The following is an 8,083-nucleotide window of genomic DNA, read 5'->3' on the forward strand; positions in this document are numbered from 1 at the left end:
CCTCAACGCCTTGACTGCGCCTAGAAATTCTGTCCATAAAAGTTATGAACAGAATCAGTGACAAAGGGCAGCCTTGGCGGAGTCCAACCCTCACTGGAAACGTGTCCGACTTACTACCGGCAATGCGGACCAAGCTCTGGCACTGATCATACAGGGAGCGGACTGCCACAATCAGACAGTCCGATACCCCATACTCTCTGAGCACTGGGTAACTGGGGAACATATTCACCATTAATTAGTTGCTTATTAACATGCAAATTAGTAACATATTGGCTCTTAATCATTATTAAGTACTTATTAATGCCTTATTCGGCATGGCCTTATTATTAGGGATGATACTCGAAACCGGTTTTCGCGGTTGTTCGATAAGAAAATAACCGAGTCCTCGGACTCGAATGCCTTTTTTGAGAAACGGTACCCGTTATCGAGACCACTATAGTAAAGAAAAAGAGTTGATTCTTTATTCGAATACCTCGGAACGAATCCCGTCCCGACCAGAAATGGTCCGTGTGACATCACAAGAAATGACGTCACGTAGCTCAGTCATTAGGCGCAGATAGCGAAAGCAGGAAAAAAAATGGACCGGAAAAAGCGCTCCAAGGTGTAATAGAGAAAAAAGTGTAAGATTTAGATGAAAAAGTTAGCATAATTAAGTTAGCATGCTAATGATAGCACACTAACAGTTAAAAGCTGTCACATATCAAACAATCAATCAATTCCTTTATTGTCATTGTCATAATAACGCTTAAGTCATACATGTCAACGAGATTTTGTTTGAGCTTTGTCCAGCGGCATAGAAACTGCATTGAAGTGCAGGTTGACCATAGTTTACAGTTTAGCATTGTCAAGAAGATTGCAAATAGAGGGGTGTGGGGGTGGGAACAGTCAGATGTCTGATGGGTGTTACGTTGATGTTGCAGCAAAGCAATGTCCAGAGCACAATTATTGAGGTGGTGAAGAGTGAGGTAATAAGATGGTCCGGGGCAGCAAAGGGGCAGGCTGTTCATTTAGTAGTCTCACAGCCTGGGGATACAGACTGTGAGACATTCTGGTAGTCCTGGCGCGAATCGATCTATACCTCCTTCCAGAGGGTAGCAGGTTGAAGAGGCCATGTGCTGGGTGGTATCTGTCCTTCAGGATGTTGTGTACATGGCACTCATCTCTGGGAGTATCGTCCTTGTAATTTTCCCCGCCGCTTTAACCACTCGCTGGAGGGCCTGTTTGTTTGCTCTCGGTCAGGGGTTGGCAACCTTTACCAGTCAAAGAGCCATTTTGACCAGTTTCACAAATTAAAAAAAACAATGGGAGCCACAATAATTTTTTGAAATTTAAAATGAAATAACACTACATACAAAGTTTATTTTTGCTTTGTGCTATGTATAAACCAAGGGTTTCAGACACGCGGCTCACTCCTTAATATGAAAATTGAATGTTAGTGCGGCCCGCGGGTTTTATATGAATGGCGCTTGGCGGCGTCATGCGTGCCGTGATGGTACAGCATTTAGCACCCACTACAACCAGCGTGCCTGATCAGCTACACGTTGTATGAGGGTTATGCTTGCTCAAGTAGGCGACAGTAAGGCATACTTGCTCAACAACCACACAGGTTGCACTGACGGTGGCGGTATAAAAAAAACAAAAACTTTAACACTCTTAATAATAATGCGCCACACTGTGAACCCACACCAAACAAGAATGACAAACACATTTCGGGAGAACATCTGCACCGTAACACAACATAAACACAACAGAACAAATACCCAGAATCCCATGCAGCCCTAACTCTTCCGGGCTACATTACACCATACTTGCCAACCCTCCCGGATTTTCCGGGAGACTCCCGAAATTCAGCGCCTCTCCCGAAAACCTCCCGGGACAAATTTTCTCCCGAAAATCTCCCGAAATTCAGGCGGACTCAGGTCCTCCACAATATAAAAAAGCGTACCTGCCCAATATAACTATAGAATGATGGAGGGCGAGTTCTTGGTTTCTTACGTGGGTTTATTGTTAGGCAGTTTCATTAACCTTAGTCCTCCCAGCGTGGCAACAACACACAACAACAGCAGTCACTTTTTTGTATACCGTAAAGCAGTTCGTCTGCCGTAAACAGCAATGTTGTGACACTCTTAAACAGGACAATACTGCCATCTAGTGCATTTGATGAAAGCACTTTTGTGCGTACCACACATCAATGCATCATTAGAGAGGGTGTTCAGCATGGTTCGAAAAATAGTGACAGAGAATAGAACAAGGATGGACAATTCAACCCTTAACACAATGAGTAGATGAGTGTTATGTGTGTGTATATGTGTAAATAAATTAACACTGAAATTCAAGTATTTATTATATATATATATATATATATATATATATATATATATATATATAAATAATAAAATATATATATATATATATATATATATATATATATACATATATATATATATAGCTAGAATTCACTGAACATCAAGTATTTCTTATATATATATATATATATATATTTATATACATATATATATATATATATGAAATACTTGACTTGGTGAATTGTAGCTGTAAATATACTCTTCCCCTTTTAGCCACGCCCCCAACCACGCTCCCGTCCCATCCCGACCACGCCCCCCCCCTCCCCCTCCCCCCACCTCCCGAAATCGGAGGTCTCAAGGTTGGCAAGTATGCATTATACACCCCCGCTACCAAACCCCACCCACCTCAACCGACGCACAGAGGGGGTGGGGGGTGGGGGGGGAGTCGCGGGTTGCTGACCCCTGCTCTAGGTTAAACGGTTGCAAAATTGGGTCAAAAAGCTAGCACTTTAATGTTAGCATGCTAGCATGCTAACATAAACACGGTTAGCATGTGTCACATACCCAGTTATATGACTGTAAGGTGTATGGCTGTTTAAGTAAGGCTTTAAAAATGCTTTGTGGTGATTTCCGTTCGTTCCCATGACGACGTGACGTTATTTATTTATTCCCGAGGTACGCCATACCAGAAAAAAATGACGACTCGACCATCTTTTCATAGTTTGTTTGTCAAGTGTGAGAAAGCCGGAGACCACCAGCATGATATCACTTCAGCCTCCCTCTCGCCGGCGTTCCCTCGGCCTCTGTCCAAGAGTGTGACCTTTTTCACATGCAGAGATAAAAAGTCGTTACAAAAACCAAACAAGCTGTCAGCGATAAGATAAAAACACAACAGCTGATTTATAGACGCAGAGAATACTTTTCTATTGCTCTATCAGTCTGAAACTAATCACATATTTTCTTTTTTTAAAACCTCCATTGCTGACTTGGTCTCAGACCACTATTGTGGCTCTCGGAGCACAAATGCACGGGCGAGAACCCACTGGTGAGATATTGAGTGTTTATCTCCTCCAGGGTCCAGGTGATTCTTTTCGGAAGATCATCTCCGGTGATGTTTTTTTATCGACAACATCAAGCCACACGTGGACCTCTGTGGAGCAGCTGGTGGCGAGGCGGATAAAGAAAAGGGCAAAGGCGGCTTCGGCGCTGCTCGGCGAGGGGTGTGGGGGTGCGTTTTACGGGTACGCTGGCACGCAGTCGGACCACCGAGCCTCTCAGAACATCATGCAGACACCTTGTTTTTAGGCAGGTCGATACGTTAGCACAAACAGCTCGCAGTGCCTCTCGAGACTCCTATTGATTTGCAGCCTTGTTTGTCTTCTCCAATATCTTTGTCATTATTACGGGTGGAGCGGTGCACCTTTGTCCCATACCTCGGTTTTAAGGTCATCGCTCGAAAGGAACAAAACGCTAAGTATAAGCTGCTTTGCTTTTATGTAAACGGCTTTAATTAGTTATTTATAATTATATTTAAGAAAGTTAGTCGGGGGGACACAGTTTAAAAAAAAAACTAGAGATGTCCGATAAAATCGGACTGCCGATATTATCGGCAAGTTAATGCATCACATATTTGGTGAACAACAATACAGGTCACACTGAGGGTGGCCGTATAAACAACGTTAACACTGTTACAAATATGTGCCACACTGTGAACCCACACCAAACAAGAATGACAAACACATTTTGGGAAAACACACGCACCGTAACACAACATAAACGCAACAGAACAAATACCCAGAATCCCTTGCAGCACTAACTCTTCCGGGACGCTACAATATACACCCCCGCTCCCCTCCCCCAACCCCACCCACCTCAACCTCCTCATGCTCTCTCAGGGAGAGCATGTCCCAAATTCCAAGCTGCTGTTTTGAGGCATGTTAAAAAAAATAATGCACTTTGTGACTTCACTAATAAATATGGCAGTGCCATGTTGGCATTTTTTCCCCATAACTTGAGTTGATTTATTTTGGAAAACCTTGTTACATTGTTTAATGCATCCAGCGGGGCATCACAACAAAATTAGGCATAATAATGTGTTAATTCTACGACTGTATATATCGGTATCGGTTGATATCGGAATCGGTAATTAAGAGTTGGACAATATCGGATATCGGTAAAAAAGCCATTATCGGACATCTCTAAAAAAAAACACAATTTTACTCAAGAGAAGCACCAGCAATGCAAGAAATATCCACTTTTAAAAGAATTTTAAAAGTTTTTAGCTCAGCAGTCCGCACGCTCACCCCTCACACCGGCGACCTGGGTTCGCAACCCCGCACGGAGCAGCGCGCCGTAAAAAGTCACCGCGAAAACTACGGCAAGCAATTGTTAAACAGCAAAACACGGTAAAATCCAAAATAGTATATCACAGTAGTAAGTAGAGATGTAATTAAGAGTTTGACAATATCTCTACATCAAAAGTCGGCAAAAGTCCCAAAAATTTTAAAAATACCTACCCAGGTTTGAGTCCCACAAGTCCCGCCGCCGGCCGGGTTGCCCAAAATGTCCAAAACGCGCCCAGCAAAGTCCCACGGGAAGGCGGGGAGAAAAGTGAGAAAAGTCGGTAAAATGTTCCAAAATCACACCCGGGACTCGAACCTGGGTAGGTATTTTGAACATTTTTGGGACTTTTGCCGATTTTTTGTTTTGTTTTGAATCGGGAAAATATCGTATTTTGAATCGAGTATCGCGTTGAATCGGAAAAAAACGATTTTGAATCAACTCGTGACCCCAAGAATCGATATTGAATCGAATCGTGGGACACCCAAAGATTCACAGCCCTACTACCCAGGTTCGAGTCCCACAAGGCCCGCCGCCGGCCGGGATGCCCATTATGTCCAAAACGCGCCCAGCAAAGTCCCACGGGAAGGCGGGGATAAAAGTGAAAAAAGTCGGTAAAATGTTCAAAAATCACACCTGGGTTCGAGTGGGACTCGAACCTGGGTAGGTATTTTGAACATTTTTGGGACTTTTGCCGACTTTTCCAACTTTTATCCCCCCTCCCCGTGGGACTTGGCTGGGTGTGTTATGGACATTTTGGGCACCCCGGGACTTGTGGGACTCGAACCTGGGTAGGTATTTTGAACATTTTTGGGGACTTTTACCGACTTTTCTAATTTTTCTCCCCCACTTCCCGTGGGACTTTGCTGGGTGCGTTTTGTACATTTTTTGCATCCCGGGACTTGTGCGGCTGGACTGTAACCCGGGGAAGTATTTTGGACAAAATTGGGACTTTTGACCATTTTGGCTGCCTTTTCCCCTCTTCTTCCCCGCCTTCCTGTGCACCATTGCTGGGTGTGTTTTGGACATTTGGACAAAAATAGTTTCAAGCATGTTTTACTCAATATAGGTCATAAAATCTCAGCAACAAGCTGTAATATCTTACTGAGATCCTTTAGGACCAAAACCCTTAAAACAAGTAAAACACTCTAACATAAAATCTTATGTATGGCCGCGCAAGTCCCGGGATGCCCAAAATGTCCTTTACACACCCAGCCGTGTCCCACGGGGAGGGGGGATAAAAGTTGGAAAAGTCGGCAAAAGTCCCAAAAATGTTCAAAATACCTACCCAGGTTTGAGTCCCACAAGTCCCGCCGCCGGCCGGGATGCCCAAAATTTCCAAAATGCGCCCAGCAAAGTCCCACGGGAAGGCGGGGAGAAAAGTGAGAAAAGTCGGTAAAATGTTCAAAAATCACACCCGGGTTCGAGTGTGGGACTCGAACCTGGGTAGGTATTTTGAACATTTTTGGGACTTTTGCCGACTTTTCCAACTTTTATCCCGCCTCCCCGTGGGACTCGGCTGGGTGTGTTATAGACATTTTGGGCATCCCGGGACTTGCGCGGCCGGCAGCGGGATTTGTGGGACTCGAACCTGGGTAGGTATTTTGAAAATTTTTGGGACTTTTGCCGACTTTTCCAACTTTTATCCCCCCTTCCCGTGGGACTCGGCTGGGTGTGTTATGGACATTTTGGGCATCCCGGGACTTGTGGGACTCGAACCTGGGTAGGTATTTTCAACATTTTTGGGGACTTTTACCGACTTTTCTCACTTTTCTCCCCCACTTCCCGTGGGACTTTGCTGGGTGAATTTTGGAAAATTTTTTGCATCCCGGGACTCGTGGGACTGTGACCCGGGGAGGTATTTTGGACAAAATTGGGACTTTTGTCCATTTTGGCCGCCTTTTCCCCTCTTCTTCCCCGCCTTCCTGTGCACCATTGCTGGGTGTGTTTTGGACATTTGGACAAAAAATTTTTCAAGTATGTTTTACTCAATATAGGTCATAAAATCTCAGCTACAAGCTGTAATATCTTACTGAGATCATTTAGGACCAAAACCCTTAAAACAACATTTACTAACATAAAATCTGCTTAGTGAGAAGAATGATCTTATCAGACAGAAAATAAGCAAATATCACCCTTATTTGAGATATTTAATCTTACTTAGATTCCAGTTTTTGCAGCGCATGACAACATCATTTGCAGCTTTCATTGTCACAATGCTCCCGAAGAGGCACGCATGAAAAGTCAACGTACCGTTCCCCGGTGTGATGGCCCCATACTGCTGCCTCGAGACGTATTGACCCTCCTTCTAGGCACGCGGTCTCCAAAGGCCCACTGGGGTCATGTGGGCTTGTTGCACTTCTACCCCCAGGTCCGGTTCCTCTGCAGGCGACGTATTGATTTTGCTGCTGTGACAGAACTCCCCCCTGTGGAGTCTTCCCTGTGAGCAGTGACGGTTTGAAAACGTCCCATTTCTGTGACTGCGGGGTTCCTTGTCTGGTGCTGCCGCTGTTCAATCATAGCTGACATGGAATACTTACATTTATTTGAGTTTTATTCAGTTTGGTACATTGGTTAACGTCTTGTCGCACTTATACAGTAGTTAAGAAAGTTTTGATGTATTTTAGTTAAACATGCATGGCAGTAATGAACGTTTGATTTGATTTTGGTTTTATTTACTTTTGTCATTTATTGGTTGACTTACCTTTGAACTCTGAACTGAAGTTGAAGCTTATCCTTTACTAGCAGCTGACCTTTTGGGTCTGCTCTTCTTTCTCTGTTTTTCCGCAGGTTCTCACTCAGTCTTCCTTCCTTACGAGAATCACATTTGGCTTGAATCTTTTAAAATATTTTCCATGCATACTCCGACCAAAACCTTCCTTCTTCGAAGTCACGATCATTAAAATGGAAATTGAGCACCTCTCGTTCGGTCCGTCCCATTTTGCATGAGTCATTTTGACTAGAGATGTCCGATAATGGCTTTTTTTATTCCGATATTGTCGAACTTTTAATTACCGATTCCGATATCAACCGATACCGATATATACGGTCGTGGAATTAACACATTATTAGGCCTAATTTTGTTGTGATGCCCCGCTGGATGCATTAAACAATGTAACAAGGTTTTCCAAAATAAATCAACTCGAAGGTATGGAAAAAAATGCCAACATGGCACTGCCATATTTATTATTGAAGTCACAAAGTGCATTATTTTTTTTAACGTGCCTCAAAACAGCAGCTTGGAATTTGGGACATGCTCTCCCTGAGAGAGCATGTTGAGGTGGGCGGGGTAGCGGGGGGTGTATATTGTAGCATCCCGGAAGAGTTAGTGCTGCAAGGGGTTCTGGGTATTTGTTCTGTTGTGTTTATGTTGTGTTACGGTGCGGATGTTCTCCCGAAATGTGTTTGTCATCCTTGTTTGGTGTGGGTTCACAGTG

This window comes from Nerophis lumbriciformis, linkage group LG32 (genome assembly GCF_033978685.3).
Source record: "Nerophis lumbriciformis linkage group LG32, RoL_Nlum_v2.1, whole genome shotgun sequence".
Lineage (NCBI taxonomy): Eukaryota > Metazoa > Chordata > Actinopteri > Syngnathiformes > Syngnathidae > Nerophis > Nerophis lumbriciformis.